This window comes from Bubalus kerabau, chromosome 15 (genome assembly GCF_029407905.1).
Source record: "Bubalus kerabau isolate K-KA32 ecotype Philippines breed swamp buffalo chromosome 15, PCC_UOA_SB_1v2, whole genome shotgun sequence".
Classification (NCBI taxonomy): Eukaryota; Metazoa; Chordata; class Mammalia; order Artiodactyla; family Bovidae; genus Bubalus; species Bubalus kerabau.
The window spans coordinates 64,695,746-64,707,918 of NC_073638.1; the positions used below are offsets into that span (position 1 = coordinate 64,695,746).

Below are 12,173 nucleotides of genomic sequence, written 5' to 3' on the forward strand. Positions count from 1 at the left end.
TGCCCAGCAGTGGGATTGCTGGGTCGTATGGCAGTTCTATTTCCAGTTTTTTAATGAGTCTCCATACTGTTCTCCATAGGGCTGTACTAATTTCCAAACCCACCAACAGTGTAAGAGGGTTCCCTTTTCTCTGCACCCTTTCCAGCATTTATAGTTTGTAGACTTTCTGATGGCAGCCATTCTGACTGGCGTGAAATGGGACCTCATTGTGGCTTTGATTTGCATTTCTCTGATAATGAGTGATGTTGATCATCTTTTCATGTGTTCTAACAGTTGTCTTTTTAAGGGCCTACTATATGCAATTCACTGAGGATTCAAAAAGGAAGAAGACATAAATTTTTTTCTCAAGGAATTCATAGCCTTAGCTGGGCAGATTGGACTCCAATGCAAATAGATTTTACAAAGTTGAAAGTGCAAATTGCTCCAGGGAAGAAATAAAATGTTACAAGCTCAACTCTTCCCTGTTTACTATCAGATCAGATCAGATCAGATCAGTTGCTCAGTCGTGTCCGACTCTTTGCGACCCCATGAATCACAGCATGCCAGGCCTCCCTGTCCATCACCAACTCCCGGAGTTCATTCAGACTCATGTCCATCGAGTCAGTGATGCCATCCAGCCATCTCATCTTCTGTCGTCCCCTTTTCTTCTTGCCCCCAACCCCTCCCACATCAGAGTCTTTTCCAATGAGTCAACTCTTCGCCTGAGGTGGCCAAAGTACTGGAGTTTCAGCTTTAGCATCATTCCTTCCAAAGAAATCCCAGGGCTGATCTCCTTCAGAATGGACTGGTTGGATCTCCTTGCAGTCCAAGGGACTCTCAAGAGTCTTCCCGAACACCACAGTTCAAAAGCATCAATTCTTTGGCCCTCAGCCTTCTTCACAGTCCAACTCTCACATCCATACATGACCACTGGAAAAATCATAGCCTTGACTAGACGAACCTTTGTTGGCAAAGTAATGTCTCTGCTTTTGAATATGCTATCTAGGTTGGTCATAACTTTCCTTCCAAGGAGTAAGTGTCTTTTAATTTCATGGCTGCAGTCACCATCTGTAGTGATTTTGGAGCCCAGAAAAATAAAGTCTGACACTGTTTCTACTGTTTCCCCATCTATTTCCCATGAAGTGATGGGACCGGATGCCATGATCTTCGTTTTCTGAATGTTGAGCTTTAAGCCAACTTTTTCACTTTCCACTTTCACTTTCATCAAGAGGCTTTTGAGTTCCTCTTCACTTTCTGCCATAAGGGTGGTGTCATCTGCATATCTGAGGTGATTGATATTTCTCCCGGCAATCTTGATTCCAGCTTGTGTTTCTTCCAGTCCAGCATTTCTCATGATGTACTCTGCATATAAGTTAAATAAACAGGGTGACAATATACAGCCTTGACGAACTCCTTTTCCTATTTGGAACCAGTCTGTTGTTCCATGTCCAGTTCTAACTGTTGCTTCCTGACCTGCATACAAGTTTCTGAAGAGGCAGATCAGGTGGTCTGGTATTCCCATCTCTTTCAGAATTTTCCACGGTTTATTGTGATCCACACAGTCAAAGGCTTTGGCATAGTCAATAAAGCAGAAATAGATGCTTTTCTTGAACTCTCTTGCTTTTTCCGTGATCCAGTGGATGTTGGCAATTTGATCTCTGGTTCCTCTGCCCTTTCTAAAACCAGCTTGAACATCAGGAAGTTCACGGTTCACATATTGCTGAAGCCTGGCTTGGAGAATTTTGAGCATTACTTTACTATAGGACAACATAAACAACCAACCTGGATATATTTATAAGCATTCACAGGCACATAAAAAAGCATGTTTATTTTCCTGAAGCTTCTCTAATGTATTGCCATTTTCTCCAACATTATTTCTATTTATTGCACACACTTGGTAAATTTTTCATTGTGTATAAATGTCATTAAATTCTGCTCACTCACTACTCTTGAGTTAATTTGTTTGCTTTGTGGTTGAAGGGTTTATGAGGAATGGTTCTACTCTTGTCTGGAAGAAAATATAAATGTCTCACTTGTGAGAACTCCTCATCCTCTTTTATCTTCATGTCAGCTGTGTTTCCTTAGAAGTAGTAGACTGAACTTCTCTCCAGAACTTTCCCAGCTTTGAGAACTGAACTAGACAATCTGAAAAAAAAAAAAAAAAAAAACAACCCTCAAAAACAAGAACCTTCCTTCCCCTTGTCCAACCAGCTCCTGCTTCCTTGCCACTCTTTTTGGCTTTGTTGGGGCTCTCATAGAGTTCAAGAGCAAATAGCTATCACTTTTTCAGTGTTTACCATGTCCAAGGCATTTTATGTATATTTTCCTTGTATTCTTTCATGATATCAGGGGAGGAATCTAAGGCCAAGAGGTCAAGTGGTTTCACTAAGATCACATAGCTATAATTTAGAACCCAAAACCTAACTTTGCCAACAAAGGTTTGTCTAGTCAAGGCTATGGTTTTTCCTGTGGTCATGTATGGATGTGAAAGTTGGACTGTGAAGAAAGCTGAGCGCTGAAGAATTGATGCTTTTGAACTGTGGTGTTGGAGAAGACTGTTGAGAGTCCCTTGGACTGCAAGGAGATCCAACCAGTCCATCCTGAAGGAGATCAGCCCTGGGATTTCTTTGGAGGGAATGATGCTAAAGCTGAAACTCCAGTACTTTGGCCACCTCATGCGAAGAGTTGACTCATTGGAAAAGACTCTGATGCTGGGAGGGATTGGGGGCAGGAGGAGAAGGGGACGACAGAAGATGAGATGGCTGGATGGCATCACTGACTCGATGGACATGAGTCTGAGTGAACTCCGGGAGTTGGTGATGGACAGGGAGGCCTGGCGTGCTGTGATTCATGGGGTTGCAAAGAGTCGGACACGACTGAGCGACTGATCTGATCTGAGCTCCAAAAGTTGTTGCTTTTCCCATTGTGCTGTGGAACTTTTTTTTGCTTGTGCTGGGTCTTTGTTGTGACGCAGGGGCTCAGTAGTTGCAACATGAGGGCTTCTCTAGTTGTGGCACACGAGCTTATTAGTTGCTCTGTGGCATATGAGATCTTAGTTCCCTGACCAGAGATTGAACCCTTGTCCCCTGCACTTGAAGGTGGATTTTAATCACTGTACCGCCAGGGAAGTCCCATGGTATGCTACTTCTAAGCCAAAGATCCCAATAAGACAGACGAAGCCCTTTACTCCAAGGGAAAAAAAAGAAAACAAAAACTCTGCAACCAATAGACTTTAAAGATAGTCTTCAATTACCCAGATCTCTCATACTGATAATCCCTTTATTGTCCTGCCCTTATCCTCATATCCAAGAAGTAGGTGTGAGCTGGGAAGAAATAACAGGAAAAGGAGGTATCCATCATAACCACCTCACTGCAGAAGGGAAATTTGTTTTGCCTTTTCCCAACACTACAAATCCCATGGTGATTGGCTGTTGATGAGCTCATTCTACCCCGTAGTTCAGCCTGAGGGGTGTTTCACTGGGGCCTCCACCCTTCTCTGTGTGTCTTTCCCCTGCTGTGGATCTTCGTGCTTTGCAGGAAGCTGGATGCTGGGGTGAGTGAGGTAGGTTGTAGGGCCAGTGCCTCTGTCTAATCTTTATGAAGCAGGAGTTTTTCTTACTGACTCAGACCTGGCCAGGATGTACTCATGCTGAAGCTTAAAAAGGAATCTTTCCAGCTGGACTCACACTTTTGAGATTCTATTGATGACTGTATTTCCTGGGAAGCCACATGTGTTCTCCTAGTGGCTTACATTGTATATAGCACTGCTCTTTCAGGTAGAAGCTGGATCCTTGTAAATGTCGCAGGAGAGATGAAGAAAACAAGATCTTGAGAGTGTCAGTGAATTGCAGAGCTGTGAAAATTTGAGATTTTGGGAATGAGTCAGATTATTTCTGGAAAAGACATCTGCAAGGATGAGCAAGGTTGGGGAGTGTCTCTTAAATTTTTCTGGAGAGTTTTATCTTCCTCCAGATTTGGGAATTACTGGCAAGGGTAGAGAAGGGAGGTTAAGAGTTATTGATTAAAGTAAGACTGTTGCAGGGGGAGCTTCTAGTTCATGGTAAGTTCAAATGTGACTCAGCAATGTGATATGGCTGGCTAAGAGAGCTGAGTCACTCTCAGGGCACCTCAATAGAAATATGATATCTTGAATCAGAGATGTGATTGTTCCCCATATTTGGGGATACTGGGGAGATGCTCCTCGAGTACTGGGTTCATTTCTGGAATTTCAATTCTGTTTTGTCTAGGAAAATCTAGAATCTTTCTGAGTCACTTTTCTGAGCTCAAAAAACAAGAAATGTCAGAGGTGACAGGCATCTGATTTAGTCAGGAATATAATTGAATATGGCCAAGTAGAGTAAGTTTCAACTTAAAATTAGAGCTAATCAGATAAAAATAGCTAAGAAATATTAATATTTAATCACTATTGAGCATCAGCAGTTTCTGCTTTGAGTTATGTTTAACTTTGAAAACCATTTTTATTATGCTTAAGCTTTATGAAAATAAACTCAAAAGTAAAATATAATATTAGTTCATTCAACATCCAGTTGATCCTTTCTTGGTGGATAGTGCCAGGAAAAATATTGTAAAGAATACAAAGAAGAATAACACATTTCTATTCCCTTTACCAAAAATGTTTATGTGCTATTTGGGGAAACAAGTAATACTGAATAAAAAGTTAAATAACAAAGGCAAGAATAAGATTCCTTCCAGCAGAAAACTAAGACCCAACCTATCTGTAGTAGCTATTATGCAAGCTGTCTGCCTGGAATCAAGAAGTAAGCAGAAGAGGCTCTGAGCTGTGAGTTAGACATCAAGAGGTCCTGGCATTAAAACTTAAGTTTACTGAGAACTCTTCATACCCTTGTTTATACCCTGCTGCTGCTGCTAAATCGCTTCAGTTGTGTCCAACTCTATGCGACCTTAATTATCCTTAATTTACAAACATTTCTAACTCCAGGTCTACCATCCTTGCAATGTTAGCAAATCAGGCAGCAATTGAAATGGGAAAAGAGGCCATCTTCACATAGGCAACTACCTTTTGGAAACAAGGTAGCCAATAAATAAATACAGGCAGACACCCTGACAGTAATAGGGCTTGACATTGACAGCTAGGAACAACATGTGACAGAAGGCTATAAAAATCTCTGACTGGGGTAGGTTTCAGAAGCCCCACTGGGCCCAGTGACCCTGAGAGCTTCATTGCATTAAGGTGCATTATAGTAATTGATGTGTTTCTTCTGAGTCTGATAGCCTGTGTTCATAACCATGACCCCGAGGCCTGTAGGAAAGATTCAGTTATGCTCAGGAGATGCTGTTTAAGAAGGTATGTGGGTACAGTATATTTTTTTCTTAAATCACTTTAGAAGGACATTTTTTTCTAATGTCTAAAGCAGTGGCATTGTAATAGAAAAAAATTTTTTTAAAAGAAAGGAGAAATAAGACAAAAAGGAATTGCTGCTTAAAAAAAAGTTGGAAAACCATTTGGCAAAGTGAAGGTTTAGTGACTGCTGCTTAATTTTCCAGAAAACTTGGTCAGCCACAAGGACTCATTCTCCAAGGAAGTTCTCTGGATTACCAACAATAATAAATGCTATAGAACTGAGCTGTCTAATAAAACCTGTCTAATAAAATGGTGGCCACAGTTACATATGACTGTTTACACTTAAATAACATTAAGGATTCAGTGCTTCAGTTGCACCAGCCACATTGCAGGTGCTCCCTGGCCACTTGTGATGAATAGCTAACATATTGGACAGTATGGATATAAAAATATTTCTATCACTAAAGAAGATTCTTTTAATCATCACTGCCATAGAATGTCAGGAGGAAACAAGGCTTCATATGAGGATTAAAGCAATCATATTGACACCTTTCAGGGTTAGTTTCTCGTTTGGCTTTGGTGTTTGTGTATTTCAACTAAAACTTCATTGCAGGATTCAAGTTAGGTTTGGTTCTGTTAGAATTAGTCAGAAAAATCCTGTATCTGAAATGATTTCATGGGTATGATGCTTTTGCATAGGTTTAGAGGCAGCTAGATAAGTTTTTTGAAAATATGATGTTTCCGCAAGTCCTTTTTCTAAATGCACAGAAGGTTCTGGAAAAATCACAGAGTCACAAGCCTCTTGGTTAATTCCCTGCTAAGTAATTGGTGTATTTATCTTAATTTTTAAAGAGTTAGTCTGCAAGATATATATTTGAAGTGGTAGGGAAAAAAATCTCAGCCAGCTCTTCCAAATAGACTTTAGGGAGCAAAATGACTTCTTCACAAGTGTGTTCAGCCTCAACACCATCATGTTTTAAATCACCTGAGAAGGAAATGGTCAGCTCGCTAGTGGTCCAGTCTGTGAGTGATGGTCATGATAAAGAATACATCTCTTAGGAAAACAAGAAAACCAGTAAATTATGGGAAACATGCTGCTGCTGCTGCTGCTGCTGCTAAGTCGCTTCAGTCGTGTCCGACTCTGTGCAACCCCATAGACGGCAGCCCACCAGGCTCCCCCGTCCCTGGGATTCTCCAGGCAAGAACACTGGAGTGGGTTGCCATTTCCTTCTCCAATGCATGAAAGTGAAAAGTGAAAGTGAAGTCACTCAGTCATGTCCGACTCTTAGCGACCCCATGGACTGCAGCCAACCAAGCTCCTCTGTCCATGGGATTTTCCAGGCAAGAGTACTGGAGTGGGGTGCCATTGCCTTCTCCGATGGGAAACATAAAGGTATTCAATTTCAGGTCAAAGGGGTTCCTCTTTAGCTGGCTAATAGTTGTCATGATATATGTGGATTTAAAACAAAAAGAGGAGAAACTAAAGTCAGTTTAATATGTAACTTGTAATTTGAGCAGGGAACAAAATGACATTCTCCATCTTATAAAACTCAAGTTGATGACCTAATTTATTTTTTCCCCAAGGGCAGCCGATGCTGTATTGTAGGTGGGGTCATGAGAATGTTGTAATGTCCATGCAGGCCTTTAGCAACTTAGGTATTTTATACATGTGAGTTAATGAAAACCTACTGGTTTATTGAATGTTCTAAACTTGGTGGGACATGAAACAACTTTGCTCTTTCTTGTATCCCTTAACTTTCTAGACACTCTCAGATGATAAGCCAGTAGTCACCTTTCCCATGCATTAAAAATGTCCACCCATAGCCTGGATGGGAAGGGAGTTTGGGAGGACAATGGATACACATATATGTATAGCTGAGTCTCTTAACTCTTCACCTGAAACTATCACATCACAACCTTGTTATCATCTATACTCCAATGTAAAATAAAAAGTTAAAAAAAATGTCCACTCAATGTAATATCAAAATCCAATTAAAATTTTCTTAAAGTCCTATGAATTAATCTCAAAAATATACAAGCAGCTCATGCAGCTTAATACAAGAAAAATAAACAACCCAATCAAAAAATGGGTCAAAGAACCAAACAGACATTTCTCCAAAGAAGACATATAGACGGCTAATGAACACATGAAAAGATGCTCAATATCACTCATTATCAGAGAAATGCAAATCAAAGCCAGAATGAGGTCCCATCTCATGCCAGTCATAATGGCTGCCGTCAAAAAGTCTACAAACAATAAATGCTGGAAAGGGTGCAGAGAAAAGGGAACCCTCTTACACGGTTGGTGGGAATGCAAACTAGTACAGCCACTATGGAGAACAGTGTGGAGATTCCTTAAAAAACTGGAAATAGAACTGCCATATGACCCAGCAATCCCACTGCTGGGCATACACACTGAGGAAACCAGAATTGAAAGAGACACGTGTACCCCAATGTTCATCGCAGCACTGTTTACAACAGCTAGATGTCCATCAGCAGACAAATGGATAAGGAAGTTGTGGTACATATACACAATGGAATATTACTCAGTTATTAAAAAGAACACATTTGGGTCAGTTCAAATGAGGTGGATGAAACTGGAGCCTATTATACAGAGTGAAGTAAGTCAGAAAGAAAAACACCAACACAGTATATTAATGCATCTATATGGGATTTAGAAAGATTGCAACTATGACCCTATATGCAAGAGAACAAAAGAGACACAGATATAAAGAACAGACTTTTGGACTCTGTGGGAGAAGGCGAGGGTGGGATGATTTGAGAGAATAGCATTGAAACATGTATATTACCATATGTGAAACAGATGACCAGTCCAAGTTTGATGCATGAAACAGGGCACTCAAAGCCAGTGCACTGGGACAACCCAGAGGGATGGGATAAGGAGGGAGGTGGGAGGAGGGATTCAGGATGGGGGACACATGTACACCCATGGCTGATTCATGTCAATGTACAGAAAAACCACCACAATATTGTAAAGTAATTAGGTTCCAATTAAAGTTAATTAATTAAAAAAAAAAGCAAAAACACTTACCCAGTTTAAAACTTCTTCCCACCTCCAGCTCAGGCCTTCCTTGATCTTCCCTTTTGGGGGAAGAGGGATGTATAATTGGTTTCATGTCTACTTCCTGCTCCCCCTTATCCATCCCTTAGCTGCTGTAGTAAGAGGGTTGGTGGAGGGCAGGGAGAGAGTCAAGGGTCAAGAATGAGGAACGGTCTTACCTGGTATTGTGGTTTGATACAGAACCTTCTGAGTTTGCAGAAGTACAATTGTTGGCTCATTGTGAGGTACTTTTGAGGATTCTCTGGGCTCCGCCATTGCTGAACTTTCTCATTTTTCCAAGTGAGAATAGAACTTCAGTCCCCTGTCCAGGGGAGGGCGTGGGCTGTGTTGAAATACACAGCACACTGATAACTCTTGCCATAGAAAATATCTTCGCCCCTCCCCTCAATGAATTCTTCCTTCTCCCTTAAAGAGCCTAGAGGTGGGTAGTGGGCTCAAGCTGGCAGAACTGGCAACTCAGTCTCTTGGCCAGTCCTGCCAATGTTATCCAAGATATGAGAGTTCTTAACATCTCTTAAATGGTTTTACCTGTGAGCCTCAACAACCTGAGACCACAGAATAAATGGCCTTTAACATCCTGTTATAAAAGCACCTGGATCTTTCAGCCAGGAGGAGGCCTAGTTCAATGGACATCTTAGCTGTGAGCCCTGATTGCCATATACTTGGTAATGAATCCAGGAATCTAGAACATTTCAGTTTAATGTGACCATTGCTCACAAGGCTCTGTGTCTCTGTTGGGGGAAGTGAAGTGAAAGTCACTCAGTTGTGTCTGACTCTTTGCGACCCCATGGACTATACAGTCCGTGGAATTCTCCAGGCCAGAATACTGGAGTGGGTAGCTGTTCCCTTTTCCAGGGGCTCTTCCCAACCCAGGGACTGAACTCAGGTCTCCCACGTTGCAGGTGGATTCTTTACCAGCTGAGCCACAAGGGAAGACAGATAAACACAAGTTCAGTCTATATCATAAGTATTCCATGCTCATCTAGGTTTTTCTACAGCCTTCATTAATAAGCACTTACAGAACCTATTGGATTTGTGTGTGGGGGAGGGGCAGATAATCAAGGATGACTTCCTGGAGGCGGTGATCTCTTTTGAGCTGGGTTTTGAAAGAGGAATAGGATATGACTGCAGAGATGAGTGGTACCATCCTTAGGCCTGGGCCTACTCTGGCCCTCCACAGTCTGCATGTCTCCATGGGGCAGGGCCTATGTGGGGCCGAGGAGCCATGCCCTCCCTTCTAGAATCTAGAATCTGCATCATGCTCTGTATACCCAAACCCTGGAATTCCCTGTCCACATCTGCCTCCATGGCCTATGTGGGCCTCATTCCCCACCTCCCAAGGGCAGTCCATAACCTCAGTGTGTGCACCCATAAGCCTAAGAGATGACAAAGAAATGTGGCTGAGATAGAAGCATTTTTACACACAGCCCAGCATTTCTTTTAGCACGAGGTCCCTTGTGCTGCGGGATGGAGCTGGGAGTGAGAAAAGAAAGTGGGCTGGCTGAGGACCAAGGGCCAAAGACTAGAGTGAGAATTTTGTATTTGAAGCTGACCTTGAGGTCATTATGAAGGAATCAATAACAAGATTGGATAGACTATACTTCATTTAATAACTCATAAGCTTGATTTATAACTTTTAATTATTTACATTTATGGCCTGCAGGCCTCCGTTTGTATTCCTGTCCCAGGTTCTGCAAAAAAAACAAAAAAAAAACAAAGAAAAGAAAAAAAAGGACAAAAGAAAAAGAAAAAGAAAAAAATAAATAAATAAAAAGGAATGGGAGTGAAGGCAAGTGCATTAATTAGGGCGGTTGGATGGCGTCAGGTCCTCGGGAATAGAAGATAACTCTAGATTAATTAGAAAAGAATCCTAATTAGGAAGAGATCCAAGAATCAGATGAATTTTAGGTGAAACCTGCAATTAAAGGAAGGCCCAGTCTGGTGACGGAGGACTGGGCTGCAGGTAGGGAGGCGAGCGTATCTGAGAGCAGCTGTGTCAGTGTGCTTGCCGTGAATGCCTCCAGATGCTGCCCGGTCCAGAGCTGGACCTGGGAATAATCACTGCTTGGCAGCTTGATGGTTGACTCTGTTTGCAGGGCATGTAGTATTCAGAACACAGACATCTGAAAAATGGTGATCTAAGAAAAAAGGGTGATCTAAGAAGAAAAAGGGCAGGTGGCCCTATCCAGGTGTGTTTATCACACATGATGATAAATGCATGCCACAGTGATGGTGCTGATCACGTGACAGGAGTCGCTGTGCTGATGTGGTTGGGCTGAGAGCTTGAGGTACCCACTGCGCTGGGCTTTTGTCCCCCACGGGGAGCTCTGTGTATTGGGTTGGTCAAAATGTTCATTCCAGTTTTTCCAATGTTACAGGGAAAAAAAAAAAAAAAGATGAGTGAACTTTTTGGCCAACCCAATAGATTTAGGAAAGCGTAGAATTAATAGGGTTAAACTTGAGAGCACAAAACTTGGAATTTGGGAAATGGAGGCATCTGAAAGTGACAGCTAGGATGGTAGGAGTGGCAGGATGAGGAGTTTCAAGCTTTTAAACAACATGTTTATTGCTAACATTGCTTTTTATAATCCCAAATTCCCCTGTTTTGATTGCAGTTGCCAGCTGCTAAGAGATAGGCTTTTTTTAATGGGCTGCATTGATAAATTTGGGCGTTTGGGTGCTAGTGGAGAGTTTATTTCAACTTTACAGCAGCCTGAATTGATAATAGTATGAAAGGATGCTGGACTTCACGCATTTAGCTCAGACACAGCTATTACTAACCTTGTTGGCCGGAGGCGTGTGGTGGGAATCCACATCTATCTTCATTTGGATTGTACTCTGACTCCACCCCGTCAGAGGTCTGCTTCCTCCATGGGCGTCTGTGCGTGTGCATGTATGTGTGTGTGTGTGTTGGGGAGAGGAGGTGGGCATGGCAGGGCTTTCCGAAGGGTGGTTTGTGTCACCTCCTTTGGAAATGATCATATACATTTGGAGCCGTTACCCGGCGGATCTGCCATTTCATGTCACTTTGCCTTTGGCCACTCGGCTGTGCTCTGTCTCACATAAGTCCTGTCTCATGACGCTCAGCCCAGGAGGGTTCGCTTTGTGTGACAATGTCCTTTTAGCGGCATAACATATTACTTTTTATTTGTCACTATAAAAGGGATGAGGAGTTGAAAAACCAGTGTCCTAGAGGATATGGAAAACGGATTCTGATTCATGGCCTCCGTCAGATCCATCCGTCAGTCTTTTTCCTTGTTCTCCTTGTAGAAATAGCCTTCATCTCACCTGCTCCTTTTATCTCTGTCTTCTCTCTCTTAGCAACCCACCACATATCTTTTATGCTCCTCACCACACTCGTGCTCTTTGTGAGAGCAAATCCCTTCAAGGAAAGTGATTAAAATGTATGAGCACTCACTAACCGTGGCTACCTTGGAAAGGTATTGCTTAGATAGCAAATAACAATTAATCCTAAGTGCTCACAGGCCTCACAGAGGGACCTAGGCTCCCCTAAAGTGGGGTTAGAAAATTGGCTTTTCAGTAGTACCTCTTGATGGGAAGGGGTGGGAGCCCAGGGATTGAGATGGGATGGGGATGGGGGAGGTGGGCAAGCCTGCATATTTCTGATTTTGAAATGCTTGAACCGGTCACTACACACAGGGCAGCCCAAGTCAGCTGCCTGGCATTGTGAGGATGGGGGATGTGGAGTGGAAACAAAATTCCATTTCCTGGACTTACATGGTTGTGTGTCTGTATCTGAAGTGGGAGGTAAGGGGTACTTGGTGTAGG

General features: G+C 42.4%; 1 long non-coding RNA gene across 1 annotated transcript; it reads right to left on the reverse strand.

Annotated features, from left to right (window-relative positions):
• Positions 1-1,941: 1,941 nt before the first annotated feature.
• Positions 1,942-8,746, reverse strand: LOC129629237 (uncharacterized). Its single transcript, XR_008703100.1, has 3 exons — positions 8,543-8,746; positions 8,355-8,404; positions 1,942-2,124 (listed from the first exon to the last, which is right to left on the reverse strand). It is a non-coding gene; the product is annotated as an uncharacterized LOC129629237 (long non-coding RNA).
• Between the last annotated feature and the right edge of the window lie 3,427 nt (positions 8,747-12,173).